The sequence below is a fragment of the Cotesia glomerata genome, linkage group LG7 (genome assembly GCF_020080835.1).
Source record: "Cotesia glomerata isolate CgM1 linkage group LG7, MPM_Cglom_v2.3, whole genome shotgun sequence".
NCBI lineage: Eukaryota > Metazoa > Arthropoda > Insecta > Hymenoptera > Braconidae > Cotesia > Cotesia glomerata.
In genome coordinates this window covers 3,232,343-3,253,497 of record NC_058164.1, presented here as the reverse complement: position 1 = coordinate 3,253,497, position 21,155 = coordinate 3,232,343, and the positions used below count along the sequence as shown (strand labels likewise).

At 27.3% G+C, this 21,155-nt stretch overlaps 1 protein-coding gene across 2 annotated transcripts in view; it reads left to right on the top strand.

Moving 5' to 3' along the window:
• Positions 1 to 21,155, top strand: part of LOC123269526 (kin of IRRE-like protein 2) — a 187,727-nt gene that overhangs the window by 46,385 nt on the left and 120,187 nt on the right. The window lies entirely within an intron of this gene.

The window sequence follows — 21,155 nt, the reverse complement described above, 5'->3', positions numbered from 1 at the left end:
CGGGCACACTGCCCGCGCCTCTGATAATGCGACAATACTGTCGGCCGTGGTCCATAATTCTGCAATTTCGCGTCAACCGCTTTATCGCTTCAATAATAGAGACCTACGACCGCCGTAATATCGATTGGCTAAATTTTCATTCATTGTCATTTGATTTATAGTTTTTTTTTTCTTATACCTCTATTTTCAGTTCACCATAATCCCAATTATAATTATGATCATAATCAGGACCAACGATAATTAATATAATAAAGCATAAATTTTTTTTCTGTTTGATTTATTACTGCACTGATAGAAAAATTCAGTACGGAGTACTAAACTGATTTAGTAACAAAATTTTTATTCATTTATTTGGGAGAAACAAATATTTTGTACCTATCAATAATATTTGTTACAGTTTAATAAATGATTTCTTTAAATGAACAAAGCCTTATTACATGGATATAAATATTTATTTTCACCAAATAACATTTAGTAACAGGCACTAAATATTTATTAGGTAAGTATTGTCGGTAGATGGCTACCCTAGCGGTTTTGTAAATGCCGAAAAAATGTCGCAATTATACAGTATTAATGCGGTATTTTTTCAGCATTTTTTCGGTTGTTTTGGTCAGTTTTTTTATCGAAAAATTACGGAACATTTACCGTAAAAATGCGATACATTTATGCTGAAAATGCGGCGTATTTACGGTAATAAGGCGGTAAAATGACTGTATTAAAACCATATTTAAAAAATGGTGTCAAATTAAATAACGCTCGGACTGGGATTCGAACCTAGAACCTCCTGGGGACATGTCGGCTACTCTACCATTTGAGCTACCCGGTCTATACCATATTGTTTTTTTGCTTATTCTATATACATTAAGCCACACCGTCCATCTTACAATAAGCATATTTAAAATTAAATAATATAATTATATATGTGAAACAATATAATTTTTCGATTTTAGAAAATTTGCAATTTTCTAAGTGAGAAATTAAAAATTGAAATTAAAATTAGAATATATTTACTTATCATATGTATTATTTTATATTAATTATCGCTAAATACCTAATTAAAAAATAATATTCTACATATTTTTTATTCAAAAACAGTATTTGTTTTTGCAAAGTAGCGATGGAGAATAAAAAGCAAAATTTGAAATTTTTCATTTTATTCATTTCTAACATAGAAGTGAACTAAAAATAAAACTAAATTTTCAATAATTGTCCATTATGTCAGAAAATATTCGGCAAAATTAATGTATTATTACGGTCATTATTTGGAATTTTTTGGGTAAAATTTGGGCATTAATGCGGTAACTGTATAGTATATTATTGGTAACTGTACAGCATAAGTGCAGTATATATACTGGATAACTACAGTATAAAAACTGGCCAAAACAACTATAGTTTAACCGCATTATTACCGAATTATAACGGTAAATATACGGCATGAACATAAATGCCGAAAAATTACGGTATTTTTACGGCATCATCAAAACCGCGAGGGTATGCTTTAATTCCAATGTTTATGTGATACATAACCTATTTACTGACTTAGATTATTTTATTCAGCTCGATTTTGGGAGATATATCAAACCTTTAAGGTTGTTCGGACACTAATGCACTTGTAATGATCAGAAGCTAACTTTTTGATATGTTATGAATTGCTATTTCATATGTCTAAATTAATTTTTTGAAATAGATGTGACGAAGGGTTATCGTTTAATAAATTATTAAAAAATTGAAATTTAACATGTAGCATATAGAGACTATTGGCGGATTGCACATATATCGATTTATGTAACTACCTCATAGGAAGATTAAAAAACAAAAAACATCTTTTTCAGTCAATCAACTTTCGTAGAATACGTCAAAAATAAAATGAAAATTTTCTGACGAAGGCTTTTAAAGATATTTTAATGCAAAAGATGAGAAATTTACGAAAATTTCAGTCCGACATATTTAAAAATAAATAAACCACGTGATTCAGCGCAGTGTGGCAACGTTGCACAGAATATAACGCACGAATTTTGAATTTTAATAATTCCTATGTATTTTTGCGGGTTACACTGAGAAAACAGTTCATTTAAATGAAATGAGGCTCGTTAACTATAAATAAATCTCTTATTTAAAATCACAAGAAATATTTATTTGATACAAATAAATTGATTTATTTGAGACAAAGTTACAGTATATTTGAATGAAATCCAGATTTGTTTATAGTTAACAAATATTTCTTTGGTGCTAACAATGATATATTTCAACCAAATCAGATTTGTTAACTATAAATAAATGGTATGTTTGAATATACTCGAAGCAATGATTTTTAGTTTTAGGTTAAGAAAGTAGTAAAAGTAGACATATTGAACGTTTGGGGTTAAATGGGCAATTCTTTTGGAATTATTAATTATACTGAAATTAACAATAATAATATAAAGTTAGTCGACGTTTTTAATTTTTAATTTTTTTTTTTATTTATTAAATTAGATCTAGAAAATATTTTTTTAAAATTGCACTTATAATTTTTCAAGTTTTTTACGAATGAAGTTTTTTAAAAAAATTTCTTTTGTAACAATTTTTTCAATAAAAAAAATTCTAAAAATTTTTAGATGACGGCTAACTTAATTTTCATAAATTAACAGACATCTGTCAATTTTTAGGACTTTTATAATAATAAAATTATCACGAAAAAATTTTAATTGAAAAGTTCCACGTCTAAAAATTAAAAAAAAAATTACAAGTGCATTAAAATATGTTTTTTATCGTTGATCATCTGTAATAAAAATTAAAAAAATTGACAGCTGTCTGCTAACTTCAGCATCATAATTATTAATGTCTATTATAGTTAACTATTTCAATACATATTTGTCTAAGCATATATATATATATTTTTTTTTTTATTTTATTTATTTCTACAAAAATTAAACAAAATAAATTTGTAAACTGAGTTAATTTTCATTATTTATTTTTTACAAATCACGTCGAGAAATAACAGCGGCGACCGTAGCGACACCAAGCGTAATTTACTTAAAGTGAGATTTGTTAATAGTTAACAAATCTTTATTTAAATGAAATAAATGAGTCGATTCAGTTAAATAAACCAAAACGAGGTAGTATTTGATTCAAAGTAATATATATTTGAATAAAAGAAATTTGTTAACATTAAATATATATTTTTAATTTATTTCAAATAAATCTGCGCATTTGAGCCAAACAAACTGTTTTCTCAGTGTATGTTTTTCAACTTAACACTACACGGTGGGATAAATATAAACAGCTGTTAAGCGCAGTGTTGCCAGGTCCACGTTTTGTGAAAAAATACTTGACTCAAACGTTGACTATTTATTGTTTTTGTTAATTAAATTATTAAATTATTTTAATTAATAATAATGTTAGGTAACGGTTACATTATTGTAATGAATTTTCGTATTTAAATTTTTAATTTTAATGAAAAAAAAAATTTAGATTCTATTATGACTTACGGGGTACTGTCCGTGCAACTTTAAAAACACTCCCAATAAATGTCTTCTATTTATGTCTTTTCTCAGTGGAGTTTAGTTTACATTTTTCAAATAGTCTATTAATGATATGTTAAAAACTTGTTTAATTTTAAATTTTATAAATGTTTCAAACAAAAAAATATAATTTAATGACATTCTTTTCTTCATAATACCTTATATTTTTACTTAAAATTATTTATTAACTTCCCGCTACGAAAATCGAAGATTTTCAAAAATCGGGAAGTTATTGTTTTCACCCCGTTTTCCAAAAATCGAGTTTTCATCAGATCTCGACGTTTGAAGGTCACAGGAAGCTTACCTGACTATCCCCGCGAGGTTGTCACGGCGTCTGTATGTGTGTGTGTGTGTGTGTGTGTGTGTGTGTGTGTGTGTGTGTGTGTGTGTGAAAGTATGTGAACCGCTTATAACTTTTGAACGGCTTGACCGATTTCATCGCGGTTGGTGCCATTCGAAAGGGCTTGACCAAACTTAGATTTTGAAAACTATTTGGACCGATTCAGATCAATAGATTTTGAGAAATCTTCAAAAAACTGAAAAAAACATTTTTTTCAAATGTGGTTTTTTTGGAATAACTTTTAAACGGCTTAATAGTTCAATTCCAAAAACTAATCAGCTCTTAACCTCAAAAAACCACGTCGATCGCTACCAGTCCGGTCAAAATCGGTTGATTCATTCGAGAGATATCGTGAACGAAAGAAAACCGAAAAAAGTGTTTTTTCGGAATAACTCCAAAATTCCTAGCGCGATCAATTCAAAATTTGAGATTCTTTGTGAGGCTTGAAAAACTGCGTCGAATGCTTCTAACCGCGTAAAAATCGGTTTATTCATTCAAAAGTTATTGTGGTTTAAAAATTCAAAAAATAGTGTCTTATCAAATCTCTATCAGACTTTTGAGCTCGAAGAGCTTTAAAGGATAGGAAAGCAATCTCTTTGAGCTCGGAGAGCTCAAAATAACCCATAAATTGTATTTTTGAGCTCGAAGAGCTCAAAAACGTCATTGGTGCAATTTTAAGCGACTAAGTATGAAATTAGCGGGAAGTTGCATGGATGGCCTTCAAGGTCAACCGTTTTCCTAATTTTTTAAATTATTTTGATTTATTTTAAGTTAAAAAGTTAGGTTACACGCTAAAATTAGTTAAAAAATTAATTTCTTTGATACCAATAAACGATTTATCGAGTACCAATAAATAATTTGTTAAATACTACTAAATATTTATTTGGTGGAACTAAATGGGCTTTAATAAATGATTTAATACCTATTACTAAATATTTGGTAATGAAAAGTTTGTTACTAAATCATTTAGTATCTGTTACTAAATCTTATTAAATAGAACTAAATCCTTCTATCAGTGTGTTACTGTTTAAAAACACGTTTTTTTGTAAGTTATCGATTTATAAGTAGTTAAAAAATTTTTTTAAAGTAAAATAAAAAATTATACAATTACCAAACAATAAAATTAAAATATTAAAAAATTCTTCTTGTTTCGCGTTTTTTAAATAAACTTTATTAATATAGTAATTTTCTTTGAATTGTCAGTTATTTTAGTAGAAAAGAAAAAATTTAAAGATTTAAATTGCAATATAAATAAAAGGTGAGTGGTATAAGTCAGACAAGTGTCAGCCGCATTCCTGGTAGTCTAAGTACACTCGAGTCAGACGTCGGAAACTCAAAAATTTCTTTAGACCATTCTTTATTTATCTTTTCTTTACTGTCTGAATCAACGTCTAAACTTGACTTTGCACTGTACTATTTTTATATAAAAAAGTATAGTAACTGTAAAAAATTTAAAGAATAAATCTAAAAAAGTTTTAATCGAATAATTATAGTTTTTTTTTCTTTATCGAATTTTCCATCAGTTTCTTTAAAAGATTATGGAGTAGACGGCAAATATTAAAATTGGTCGTGACAGCGCTTTGTAATTTATTCAAAGAAACCGCTATCTTGTCTTTTTCTACCATTAATAAAATATAATGCCTTTATTATTATTGTTTCTGGGAGTGTAGCGTCAGAATAAAAATAATAATGAAATAAAAATAATAATATGTGATAAAGATGATAAAGAGCTCGAAACAGAAAGAATAAAAGTAAAAGTAAATTTGTGACGCGACGTCAGTGCAACGTGTATTAAAAGCTCAGGTAAAAAGCACAATTTATTCTCGGCATTTCTCTTGCTTTTTTCTGCTAAATTTCATTTCAGCCTTTTCTGCGCCGTATACCTACAGTAGTCATCCACGAAAATTGCATACTTTTGTGATGTATCACCTACGAAATTATTTTTCACCTCTTTTTTCTCCGGATTTTTTGTCATAACCATAACTTTAGCATAACACTATGCCTCGCTGCGGAAATACCTACGATGAATCCCATGTGGATTTAGCTGCGATGTACACGTTATTTTTTACGTTATTCACTTACAGTCTTATTTATTGTAGTGTTTAATGCAAATGATTTCATTTTTAGAAACTATTTTTTTCCATTTTAATTTTAAAGCTATTAATCAAACAATTTTTGCTCTAGTTCTTGAAAAAGTTTTCGTTTTAGTTTTCATAATTAATTTTATAGTAATTCATTTGTTACAAAAATAAAAAAAAACTCCCAGATTAATTTTAATTTCAGTCTCAATTAAAAATTCATTACCAGCTTTGGATTTTTACTAAAAGATATGAAATATAATTTTTTAAAAATGTATAAACCAAAAAAAATTATTACGAAGAGCTTCATCGTTTTGATTAAAGTGGAAACATTTTTTGACCGAGAAATTTAATTCAAGAATTTTTCTTATGAATTTTTTTTTATTTCAGTGTGAAAGTGACAAAAAATTTTCGATTTCAAAGGTAAAAATTTTTTTTAGGTAAATTTTTACTCCAAAAATTTACAGTCAAAATTTCTCGATGATTGTTTAGATTTGGAAAAAAAAATTATTGAGGGTCAATATAAAATATTCAATGATTTTTTGTACAAAAATAAACTATCAGTAAATAATTATATTATAATTTATTTATTTAATTGACCATGAAGTCAAAGCTTCTTGCGGCCATCCAAAATTGATAAAAAAAAATCTTAATAATATAATATATAAAGTAGTGTGTTTAACACTCACTCAATTACTCAATCATCATCAAATAATATAACAATGAATACAAATTATAATCTATCCAATTCTAAAAAATATTGATTACAAGCCGTTCGAAACTCCTTAAAGGTTGCTAACATCGTACAATCAACTGGCAATTGATTCCAGATTTTAATCGAAGATATTAAAAATGATTTTTCATACTTACCTGAATGATAAACCGGTAAGTCAAGATAGTCTTGACGAATATCTCCTCGACGTAGTCGAGGCTCAAGAATTTTTGTCTCGTATAATTAGAGGCTTTTGATAAAGATACAATGCTTTATAAATATGTATCTTTTCATCCTAAAAAAATTTTAAATTAAACTAAAATTTTTTTTACGTGGATAAATAAATGCTATAACTCATGTGATTATTTTCGTCACTTTCCCCGCTATCATCCAAGACTGTCATTATCCTACTGGTCAAAATTTACTATTTCCCTACGCCCTCGCTTCTATTTCTTAAAGTTGGTGTTAAATTTTAACTATTTTATTTTAATCACCCTTTAAATAAATCAAAATAAAATAATAAATGACAATTAATACTTTCTCTTAGTCTTAAATGCACTTCCCTGTATTCTCTTTAAAATATAAAAGAGTTATTCCTTGATCCACAGATTCGGTAGAATCTGGCGCCAAGTTCCGTTCAAAAATCCCGTTGTAAACGGAGCGCCAGACTACCGACTGTGTTTACTGTAAGCAGAACGGTATTTCGAGGTTGCAAAATTTTATTTAATTATATGGTTCTCCTTTTTCCAAAATGATATATTATAAAAGTAATTTATACTTTATTTTACTGATATTAATTAATTATAATCAATTATAACACTTAATTCACTTAAAATTATTAAATTTTATCAGCACAAACTATAGTAAGCCCAGAAATTTCGATCCTGACTTTTTTTCGATGGGGAATATCAGCGCCACAGACTAGATAAAATGAATATGTGTAGTAATCCTTCCTATAGACACGCAACTACAGTAAAAAAAAGTGATTCGTAGCTTGCATCTATGGCCGCCAGGGTGCACTGGAATTACATCTACATAAACTGTAGCTTCAAGGGGATAGTTTGCAGTAAAAAATGCAGTCAACACGAGATTTAAGTTGTTATCAATTGTAAATTTTCATTATAATTACAAAAAATACTAAAATCCGAACAAAAACAGTTTCACTGTAAAAAGATCGCGCCAAGTCCACGTTCATAAGACTATTAGGAAAAAAAAAATTTTTTTTTCTTTACAAAAAGATACAAAATAAAAAAATTAAAAAATCTAAGTAACCGATATGATTGTTTATGATTTTCGGAAATTAAAAAAAATTTTATTGTAAATTTAAAAATTAAAAAAAAGTTTTTAGAACGTACTTGGTGTGCGTCATTGTGTATTTCAATTTTTTTAAAGTCCTAGTAAATAGATTTTACGAATTTCATTAAAAGTAAAATATTTTGCAACCACGCACACTAAATACGTTCTAAAATTTTTTTTTTATATTTAAATTTACAATAAAATTTTTTTTAATTTCCGAAAATCATAAACAATCATATCGGTTACTTAGATTTTTTAATTTTTTTATTTTGTATCTTTTTGTAAAGAAAAAAAAAAATTTTTTTTTCCTAATAGTCTTATGAACGTGGACTTGGCGCGACTTTTTTACAGTGAAACTGTTTTTGTTCGGATTATATTAATTAACTCTCATTTATTTCTTTGCAACATAACTAATTTCTTATGAAATATAAGGGTGACTCGACCCGAGATAGTCGTCAGCAATTAAGACACCTTTTGTCTTTGGATGCAAAGAGATATATTGTACAGAAAGTTGAGTAAAGGTGTATACTCGTATACATACACACAAACTTGTACACAGACAGAACCGAAAGAGGAGATGAGAAAAGCGTACTCCCGGCGTATTTTGCCTGAGGCTACAAGATTTACAGTGTAGAACCTACAATATTCTCTTTGTATACTGTGCTAACTAATTAGACACTTAAATTTTTGCTTGCGCTTTAAATTAGTCTGTTATTGCCGCTCATGTTTCAACAGCACTCAATTGTTATTGTTAATTTTATCAGTGTTTACTTGTGCGGTCTAGTCTATTATTCTTCATCATATCGTTGGTTTGATTACAAAACCAACCACATAAAAAACTTTGTAAAATTTACAGATAAAATATATTTTTCAACAGATAAGATTATAAAAAAAAGTACATACTTTTTCGTAAATTTTATATTAACATTTTACGTAAAATTTACAGATAAAATATATATTTTTTTTTTTTATTTATTCAATTCAATCGACCCTAGAACAAGTGTTCCCTAAGGGCCGTAAAGTACAAAGTATTACATTAATAGTGAGCAATTTTATTAATTAAAGTATAACATTTTTGAATTAGTTTTTTATAAATTAAAACAATACATTTTAGAATTAGCTAATATAATTTTAGTTATGAAATAATTATACAATATGAATTAAGTTAAGGAATTCGATGAAGTGAATTAAGGTACACGGAAAGAAAATTATGGGAACTATTCCTATCCCATTATGGGAATGGTTCCCATAATGCTATAGGAATAATTCCTATACTATTATAGAAACTATTCCTATATCATTGTGGGAACTAATCCCATAATATTATGGGAACTATTCCTATAATATTATGGGAATAGTTCCCATAATGCTATAGGAATTGTTCCTATACTATAATAGGAATGGTTTCCATAATTTATGGGAACCATTCCCATAATAGTATAGGAATGGTTCCCACTATATATAGGTTTAAATCCTACACGGAAAAAAAAAGTTGGGGCTGCGACATGATACATTCCTGTGGAAGATACATGACTTTCATGTGACAGCAACATGATTTTCATGTGGCAGGCAATAATAGTTAAAACAACAATAATGATTAAATAATAATAATCATAGTAATAATTTATATTATTAAGAGAATAAGAACAATTTTGTCTCCTGGATAGTCACATGATGAAATCAATTTTTTAGTGAAATTTAGTGTCATTGCAAAGGACTTGACATGAATTTGTGCCTTTTCAAGGTTTCATATCATTCTCGTCGATAGTCAATTTATCATGATAGTCAATTTATAATAGATATTTAGGTTGCATTCGAAAATGCTCTATCTCTAAACATATAATTGAGAAATGACCTTGTATCGTGTGAACTATTGACATTTTTAAAGATATAAGCCCATATTGATGTTACACTCATCGAGACCTTTCATTTGAATACCCACATCAATTTTTCATATATTTTATATATTTATATATATTATATATATGTATATATGAAAAATATATCAAAAATGCATGTGGGTACTCAAATAAAAGCTCTTGATAAGTGTAACATCAACACAAGCTTATATTTTTAAAAATATCAATAATTAAGAAATGACCTTGTATCTTGTGAATTATTGACATTTTTAAAGATATAAGCTCATCCCGACATTACACTCATCGAGACCTTTCATTTGAGTACCCACATCAATTTTCATGTATTTTATATATTTATATATATTATATATATGTATATATGAAAAATATATCAAAAATGCATATGGGTACTCAAATGAAAGCTCTTGATGAGTGTAACATCGGGATGAGCTTATATCTTCAAAAATGTCAATAGTTTACCAGATACATAGTCATTTCTTCATTATGTATCTAGACACAGAGCATTTACGAATGCAGCCTAAATTCTTATTATAATAAATTGACTATTGGAGAGAATGATATGAAACTTTGGAAAGGCACAACTCCAAGCAAAAACCCATTTTATCACATAAATACACTGGCCACAAAATTTTGCTTATTCTCTTAATAATATAGATTATTATTATTATTTAATTATTATTGTTGTTTTAACTATTATTGCCTACAACATGAGAATCATGTGGCTGCCCTAATTTTTTTTTTTCCGTGTATATATTAAAGGAATCATTTCGAACGCACTCCGCACGAAGATTTTATCTTTATTTCATTTTGAGAATGATTCCCATAATGGTATAGGAATGATTCCTATAATATTCTAGTTATCCTTCCTATACCATCATGGGAATAATTCCCATAATAATATAGGAACCATTCCTTTAATATTATGGGAATATTTCCTATAATATTATAGGAATGGTTCCTATAATTGTATAGCAATCATTCCTATAATTATAGTAACCATTCCTGTACCATTATGAGAACCATTCCCATCATTATGGGAAATTTTCCCATAATTCTGGGAAAATTTCCTATAATTATGGGAACAGTTCCCATAATTCATGGGAACAGTTCCTATAATGGCCTGGGAACTGTTCCCATAAAATTATGGGAATAGTTCCCATATTTTTCTTTCCGTGTAGGCTGTTCATTTATTTATTTATTTATTTATTTATTTATCAACTGTTAAATATTGAATCTAAGCATTATACATCTTTATTGAAAAACCAATTATAGGCCAAAATTTTAAATTCATCAAAGGTTCTTGATGCAACAATTTCCGAGGGTAATTCGTTCCATAATATAATGTAATTTCCAATGTGTAATTTTTACATTCATATTCTTTTTAAATCAAAACTAAATTTAATTGTAAACAATTAAATAAAATTAAAATTAAAATTTGGTAATTTTGATTTCAATTAAAAAAGATAATCCAATTTTTGGAAAAATATCTGACGTTTATTTTGCAGCAAAAAATTTATTCTCTGTTGTGTACTCGTTACGAGCGATCAGTTTTGATAAGCATTACTGTGTTGATAAAAAGTGAGTGGGAATTAAGAATAAATTATCTAGTTATTAAATTTTTGATTTTAATTTTTAACAGTAATTATAGACGAATAAGAAAATGAATTATTAATAAATTAAATCGAGAAGGAGAGAGAGAATGAAATAAAAATTGATTGCTGCTGATTCAGATAATCGAAGCAAGCAGTAAGCTGGAAACTCTAGTTGGTTTAACTTGAATGTTAAACATTTTAACTCCTCCAATTAGTGAGATATAACTACGGTTAAACACACCGTGTGTTACATTTATGAGAATAGAGGCGCGGGCTTAGTCGTGAGGCGACCGGTGCGCACACACTGGAAGCGACTAAATGTTTTAAATATAATTGAAACTGAAGAACAATTGATATGTACATTTTTAAAGCTCATTCAACGATAAAGATTTTAATTTGTTATTTTCAGGTCGAGTTAAAATGGTAATTTAGATTTTTTTTTTTTTTTTTATTTTATTCGGGGCTTGAATACTTAAATAATCAGCAGATTGTGGAGATTTCAGTACGCCAGGGGTTACCGTTTTATCAAGATTCGAGAAGTTGCGAGTATTACCGGTAAATTGAATGTAATTATGATAAATTTAAGATTTATTAATTTCGAGGTTTTTAATTTATTCTGTTACTTAATTGAATTTTTTTAAACGGAATCCAGTCGAGGTTCTCTACTTCTGATGCTAATGTTTTAATTAATGTTATTATCTTATCTCTTGGTAGTTTAATTATATTATTAACGAGGTTTATTAACGAATGCTAATTTTTAGTGAAATTAAGTGATTCATTCATGAAGTTCGGGAATTGTAATTTTTTTTTTTTAAGTCAATTTAAAATTAAATTATTTAATTTATTGTAATCTATTTTTTTTCTTTCGAACTTTTTTTCCTGTCAAAATTAAAAAAAAATAATGAATTTAATTATAAAAAAAAATAATAAGGTTGGCAATAGCCTAATCGGCTCGGTACCTGCATTTCGAAAGAGTGGGACCAGGGTTCGATTCCGGCGCGCACCAATATTTTTCAATGATTATAAACTAAGAATATGTGCGTTTCATTGCCAGCCTCTGTACCGGTTAGGTTTTCTGTGGTTTTCCCATATAGTTATGGAGGTAAAATGTCATTATAGAAGTACCTCCATACTATTTAAGACCGTAATGCAAATGCAGGTACTGATTATAACGCGTAAGTCGGCCACAGTCGCAGCACATGTGTGTCGGGCATGAAAGAAAAAAAAATCCCGACATGCAGGGGGGTGGGGACGAAAAAGTGGTTGAGAGTTATAATGACGGGGTTGAGAGATTATATTGCGGAGAATAAAGTGGAGAGACAATAATTCCCCACCCTCCCTTGTAAAACACTCTACAGTGATACAAGTAAAACCATCCTCAATTATAACCTCAATTATAAAAAAAATACTCCGTATTATTTCGGATGAAAAAATTTTTTATGAAATTTGCATTTAGTCTAAAAATAAAGAAAAATTTTTTTTTATAATATTAATACAAATTTTGATTTATTATCAAATAATTTTTTAATGAATAAAAAATAATTAATTGATGATTAAAATAAAATTATTTAGATTTTTAATAAATCTATTATAAAAATTAAAAAAAAAAAATGGTATAAAAAAATTGAAGCTAAAATTATACGGAAAAAAGGATTTGTTTATAGTTAAAAATATTTGTTAATATTTAATAAATTATTTATTAGAGACCACTTTTTAGTCCTTAACAAATATTTCTTAGTATTTAAAAAAATTTATTTATATTTAATAAATGAATATTAAAAACAAACAAATCATTTTAAATACTAAGAAACATTTTTTTAATACTAAAAAATAGCCTCTAATAAATGATTTGTTGAATATTAACAAATATTTTTAACTATGGAATCCTAGACAAATTTCAGACGGATAAAAAAAATTCATAGAAACTTTTTTATAAATTCTTAAAATGCTCAAGGAAATAGTTAAAATAATTTAAAGCTTCTACACAACTTAAGCTCTTAAATAATTAAATTAATACATCCCCAACAAAAATAAATATTTGCAATATTCAAACTATTTACTTCAAATTGGTTTATAATTAAATGAACTTGCAAACGTGAATATACTCGCGTATTGAATAGCAATGAATTTCATTGGTCTGCGGTTAGTATTAGAAAATTAATAGCATTAGGCAATATCGATTTATTAATAGATGTTATGGAGCAAGAACATAACAGTATTACTAAAATACTAGACATAAAAAAGGCAATTGAGGAAGTGAGTTTGTATACTCGTTGAAAGTAAAGTTTTCAATGCGGTTTCGATAAACTCGAGAGAAGCTTAAAATCCATTTCAAACTAAAACTTTCTCTTGCTGCTCTATATATATCGATCTATATTTATCTAAAAGCCATAAAAATAAGTTTTGTAATATACATCACATCTTACGTCGTAAAAATATACCAATTAAAAGTTTTTATAAAATCTAAATATAAATATCAATAATTTTAAAATAATCATCAATTCTTTTTTAACTTTTGTTCTTTAAAAGTAACAACATGATAAATAATTAACATTGATTTTATAAAGACTGAGTGATGAATAAATATAAAATTAATCCGGGAACTTTAGATAGAACTTTGTAGAAAAAGCAGCCACTTGGTGAAGGTTCTGTAGCGTTATTAATTGAAGAAAAAAATTCTCGGCTGCACCAACTGCGAGAGGGCGGCTTCAGGTGGCTTGAGATCTGGAAAAGCGAGCTCATTAAAGCGATAAAATTAATTTAAACTCCCTAAGCCACTCTCTCTTGCACTACACACCTTTTTCGATATTTTTCTTTATTTTCCTTTTGCCACAATCTTAATCTTTTTGCTCTCTTCGACCCCATCCACACTCTACTTTCTTCCTCTCGAGTCGAGTTTCCTTCTATCCCACTTGTAAGGGGAATCTAATTATTTTCACCGGCTCAACGAATCGTAATGTAATTACGATTATTGTACACTTGTAACCGAGTTATTTGCTTCGACTATGCCAATTGCAACTAATTATTATGCTTTATAATCATCCTCATGTTTTCAAGCTTTAATTAATCCTTATTTAATTTGTCGCTGTTATTAATAAGCTTCAGTCGCTATTATACCAGAAAGCCATCTTCATCTTCAGGCTTGATTTTATTTTTTATTTTTATAAGACTGCTTTATTACTTTTTTCCGCTTGATTTAATTGCGTCTTTAATAAAATAGAAAAATTGATTCTTGTTATTTATTTTTAATAGAAAGTTTAATCATTTTTTAAGGATAAATTTTTTATGAATTAATTGCTTAGTAAATTTTTTTTGTAATAGATGATTTGACTTCCTTAATTTTAACTCTTTAATTAAAGAAGTAAATTGCTCATCTTTTACTTATATTGTGATTTTTTTTTGTTAGGTAAATAATAAATTATTTTTTTTTGTCATTTATTTAAAATAAAATTAAAAATTCAATTATTAATTTGACTTTTTAATATATTGATGTATTTTATGATACTCAATTTAATATAAAATTAATCAACATAATTAACAATCTTAAAATCCTTTATTAAAAAATTAATTTGACGTTTTCATTGTCGTTTTTCGTTGCTATGATAACCACACTAAAGAAAAAAATTTTCTTGGCTTAAGAAAATATTAAGGAAGATTGAAAATTTCTTGAATTAAGTCAAAGTTTCTTGAGCCAAGAAAATTTCTTCTTGCTCCAAAATAACTTTTGATTAAAATAAAAATTTAACAATTTTAAAATTAAAATTAAACTTAATGATTGAAATTTGTCAAAATATAGATTAATTAAATTGTCGATAATAAACATTTAGATGAAAGCGCGCTTGATTTTCTAGTATTTTAAATATCAAGCTAAAATAAGCTTGAAATGATAGTATTTTAATTTATGAATAAGCTGTCATAAAAATAAACTAAATGATCCAAAGTTTAAAAATTAATTTACCAAAAAATCCACATAAATTTAAACTCAAGCCCAGTATCAACATAACTCTGAAAAGTTGACAAAAATCGATAGAATACAAATAAAGAAACATAAAATTAACATTTTGTGAAGAACCAAAATGATTTAGTATAGTAACAGATCATTATTTCGCAATATTTTGTAATAATGTATCACTCATAACTCTCCATTAACTGTCACCACTAAAATACTGCCATGCCAAAATATAATTACATTAATCTACTCGATAATATACAGTGATCTGTGATTTCCATTTAAATTACCCATAATATCGTCAAATAAAACATGTTCTCCAAAATTAACACAATTTTATTTAAATTTAATCGCTTCAAAATAATTCGGCTGCCTAATTTTAAAACACAGTAACTGCACTGATAGAAGGATTTAGTACGGAGTACTAAACTGATTAAGTAACAAAATTTTTATTCATTTATTTAGGAGAAACAAATATTTTGTATCCATCAATATTATTTGTTACAGTTTAATAAATGATTTCTTTATATGAACAAAGCCTCATTACATGGAAATAAATATTTAGTTCCACCAAATAATATTCAGTAACAGGTACTAAATATTTCTTTGGTAAGTATTGTCGGTAGATGGCTATGCTTTAATTCCAATGTTTATGGGATACATAACCTATTCACTGACTTAGATTATATTATTCAGCTCGATTTTGGGAGATTTATCAAACCTTTACAAACACACATACTCCCAATAAATTAGGGCTTCACACGAGACGTTTTTGAAAAAATTATCGGCGACACCGAGACCACATATAGCGCAACCCGAGAGTCTTGTAAAATTTTTTTTGTGAAATTTTTATTAGGAAAATTAGAAAAGATCCACATAGAGAACAATAAATTTTACAAACTATAAAATCTGGAGACCATCTGTGAAATAGTTTTTTGTGACTTTAAAAAAAAAAAAAACTCAGTTGAAACTCTAATTTTTGAAGTATACGTTTTAATATTTATATTCTATATCGTAGTTTGTCAATACAAAACATCATGGCGTCCTTAGCCGAGTATGATTTTTTCATATTTTTACTTCAACTCGTTCTCTTTATTATTTTATAATATTATATAATATTTTACAATATGATATAATATTTTAAAAGAATATTAATTATTATAGTTGTTACAAATTTGCGATAATTAACGTTATATTTCAAGAAAAAATAGAATTTACAAATATAAAAACTAATCTCATTATTAATTCAGTACTTAACGGACAACTTTTATTGTCATTAAATCTCGATGTTTTGAAAATTAAGTCTCTATTTGGACATCTGCAGATTCCATGGAGGAATTTTTTGTTTTTTCCTGTATTTTTTGTAGAAAATATATAAACAATTATTGTAGACATCTGTGGGAGTATATATAATAGAATTGATCGAACACTCAAGTATTTGGTAAGAAATTTAATAGAAAATTCTTAACATTTAGAACTAAGCGAGACGAGATGAGACAACTGGTAACGAGACGAGACCGAGACTCGAACGAGACTTTTTTTTCGGAATTGACGAGACCGAGACGAGATTTTTGATACTCTCGCCTACTCTCGTCTCGTGTGAAGCCCTACAATAAATGTCTTCTTTTTATGTCTTTTTTCAGTGGAGTTTAGTTTTTATTTTTCAATTTGTCTATTATTGATATGTTAAAAACTTGTTTAATTTTAAATTTTATAAATGTCTCAAACAAAAAAATATAATTTAATGAGATTCTTTTCTTAATAATACCTTATATTTTTACTTAAAATTATTTATTTTAATTATTTTTATTTATTTTAAGTTAAAAAGTTAGGTTACACGCTAAAATTAGATAAAAAATAAATTTTTTTGATACCAATATTGAGTAGCAATAAATAATTTGTTAAATACGACTAAATATTTATTTGGTGGAACTAAATGGGCTTTAATAAATGATTTAGTACCTATTACTAAATATTTGGTAATGAAAGATTTGTTACTAAATCATTTAGTATCTATTACTAAATCTTATTAAGTAGAACTAAATCCTTCTATCAGTGTGCAAAATTTGTATACCTGCTTTTTTTTAAGTATTGCTGCATGTTTTATAACTTTTAAACCTTAATTTCAAGTATTTTTTCTTAAAAATATTTATAATCAAGTGTTTTCAATTCATAAATAAAATTTTTTATTATTTTGGTGCGCAAACTTTTTCTTAATACGAAAAATTTTTAAATTGTCAATTACTGTGCTTTGAAATTGGACAGCTTAATTATCTTCGATGACAAATTCTTGATACTGAATAAAATAAAACTTAAAATCAAAGATAAAATTTTGAAAAGTTAGTGACATGAATGTCCGTTTATTTTTTGATATTTTATCGAGATTGGTGTATGCCAAAACACTTTAGTAGTATTCTGGCCACGTCTGTGTCATTTGGTGTAGTTCCAATCTTGGTATTCGATTGTCATAGTCTAGCCCGCGAACAGGAGTGAATATAGTACATATGTACATCCAGCTGAGCTGTATATATCCAAATATATGTATATACATTTATATGGCTTTGAACAAGTGCAGACAGTAGCAATTATCGGGCAATTAAGTCTTCTCCACTGGTATTTCAGTAGCTTTACTTGTTCCTGCCGTCCCCTTCCTCCCGGACTTTGCTATTCTGCTTCTACGTTTCCTGCATTTCTGTCCAGTTGGACCTTTTCTAACTAAACCATTACAGCCTTATAATTTTATTTAGGGCCTTTAAACTGCCGACGACACTGCCCTGGGTCATTCACGGAAGAAAGGAACAAAAAGAGGGAAGAAAAAAAATAAAAGAACAATCAGTAACCTCAACTTCTATTCATTAATTTCCTTCTTAACTTTCCTCCTTAAAGCCTCCCTGTTTTTCATTATTCAGTTCATTCTTTTTGACTCATTTAGTCTCGTTCTTTAGAGAGTATGAAAAAACAATTCAAGCATATTTATCGCGGTGGAGACACGTTGAAATATGCTCCGGGCAAAGCGCAATACTCTCGAGATATTTCTATTTAGTACTGCTAAAAGAATAGAAACAAAAACAAATAAAAAGACGATACAAGGAAATAAAGAGAAAATGGAAAGGGAAAAAACAATCGTGCCCGGCATTCCCATCGTCCACCCTTTGGCCTCGAGGGATTAAAGCCTCGTAAAACGACAATGGCTAGCTCGATAGTGTAGACAGAAAGAGGAACAAAAATAACCGAACGTCTCGATTAATTTATACCTTATGGACGTTATCAAAGAAATTTTTTTTAGCTTTTGATAATTAACAAAAAACTCTATCGATAATGTGTATTTTTATGTGATACTATTTTTTGTTTTGAAAATATTTATTTACGGTTGAAAAATACGATATTACATTGTCGCTTATTTTATCATTAATAAAAATTTCTCGCTGTGCAAACAATTTATTGTATTTTTAGATCTAGACTTAAAATTTAATTAGAGTATTGTTTTGACTTGCACAGATTCCCAATTCTATCGAATTGGCATGCACCTTTTATCCATGTAATTATTCTAGCTAATATTTATTGTAACTTTCAATGTGCAATTATTATAACATTCCCGTGTCTTTCTTACAAAAATGAATAATAATTGATATGAAAAAAAAAAATTTGTAATGAGCATTGAAAGTTTCAGTTAAAGAAATTGCAGGTTTTATACGTAAAGAAATCTGCCTAGTATATAAACATAACCAATAGAATTAAAATAGTATATTACACACCTAGGGAAGTAAAGTAAGAAATGTCTCAGATCACATGTAATTGTTGGCCGAGGCGAAGCCGAGGTCAACAAACATGTGATCTGAGGCTTTCTTATTTACTTCCCGAGGAGTGTATACTATTTTTTTGTCCGACGAAGGCGGAAAGCGGCAACTTAGTTTAGCGCAGCGGGACGAAAGTTGCCACTTTCCGCCCGGAGGGCAAAAAAATTTATTTTAAACAAATGACAATCGAATAGAATAAATTTAGTTGCAATAAAAATTCATTATTTCTAAGTAAAAAAAATATAGGTTCCGGATAAGTAATCACCACCATATCATATACTAAAACCTTCTTTGAAATACGCTGCATCTTATGGTATAAGTATTATTCCGATCGGTTCAGTAGTTTTCGCAGTATAACCGGACAAAAAAAACCGGTTCTCCACTTATTCGTATAGATATATTGATGAAAAATAAAAAAAATATCAAATAATTGTTCAAATTATTGCTTTTTTTAAAGTACAAAATTTTGAAGCTGTTTTCATTATTTCGTTAATTAAAAAGAAGTAAAAATTGATAATCAATAAAATTTACTATCGCAAAAAAATTTCGTTCAGTTTATTAATTATTAATAATCAAATTATTGTGAACTGATGTACAACCAATATTAACTTAAATTGAATGGGCACTCGATAATTAATTTATTTACAAATAATATGTTATATATTGATCAAAAATAAAAAAAATATCAAATAATTGTTGAAATAAAGTTTCAGATTATTGCTTTTTTTGAAGTACAAAATTTTGAAGTTGTTTTCATTATTTAGTTAATTAAAAAGAAGTAAAAATTGATGATCAATAAAATTTATTATCGCAAATAAATTTCGTTCAATTTATTAATTATTATTAATCAAATTATTGTTAACTGATGTACAACCAATATTAACATGAATTGAATGGGCACTCGATAATTAATTTATTAACAAATAATGTACTGAGCATATCAATTTATCCAGGAACGAATGATTCAGCTTTTGAATAAACCACTCCGATTGATGATAAAATTTTGATAAATTAAATTGCTCTACACCAATGGAAGTTAAAAGTTATTAATACTGTTATTATGATGGTACACTGATTTTTTTATCCAGTGATAATTGTTTCTTTCATTTATTCATGCTTGCTCGGATGTTATATTAACGGCATTGAAAAACTGATAAAATGGATGAAATCCTTTTGATGTAAAACCAAATTATTTATTCAACATTTTAATGATTTTTTTACTATGTTTACAATCGAACTGTTTTTGGATCATATTATTAAAACAGAAAAATTAGTTAATTTATATATCATATTAAAAGTAATTGAAAGTTGTCTATAAATGAGGTATTTTTGGAAGAAAACGTTTCCGGGTATTAATTGAACCATTGTCAATTTATTATTTTTGACATTGTTCTACTCACCGGATATTTTATCGATTTGTGTAGGAAATAAAAAGTGATTTATCATTTTTTCATTAATCATGCTTCATGTTTTTGCCACATTATACCATCAATCACATCAAATTAAATCCACGCATTATTTGCGAAATTCATTCACATGACATAGACCGATAGTTATTTATTTAGTTATTTATTTATTTTTATGCCAAGGCTATAATGGCCGAATGGCAAATACAAAATTACATATTTAATAATATACAGTACAATAAAAATATACATTAGTTTAATTACTTATTTTAGTACTTAAGTATTATTATTATTTCAGTATTGATTTATTGAGTTTTAATTCTTTATTTGTAAATTTATATTATGATTTAACTGAGATGATAATTTAAGACAACGTCTGAGCTTACTCACAAAATTAAAATTACAACACCCTAATTTGTTGTTAACAATTTATATTTTTTAATTATTTTATACAATTTTTTAATAATCTTAAGTCTTAAATAGCCGAATGTATGTCATGGAAATTTATGGTTTCTGAAGAAATCTAAGATATAATTGGATAAATGATGATTCTGAAAGAATTCGAAACTTTTTATAGAAATTTAATTATTTCATTTATCCTAGGT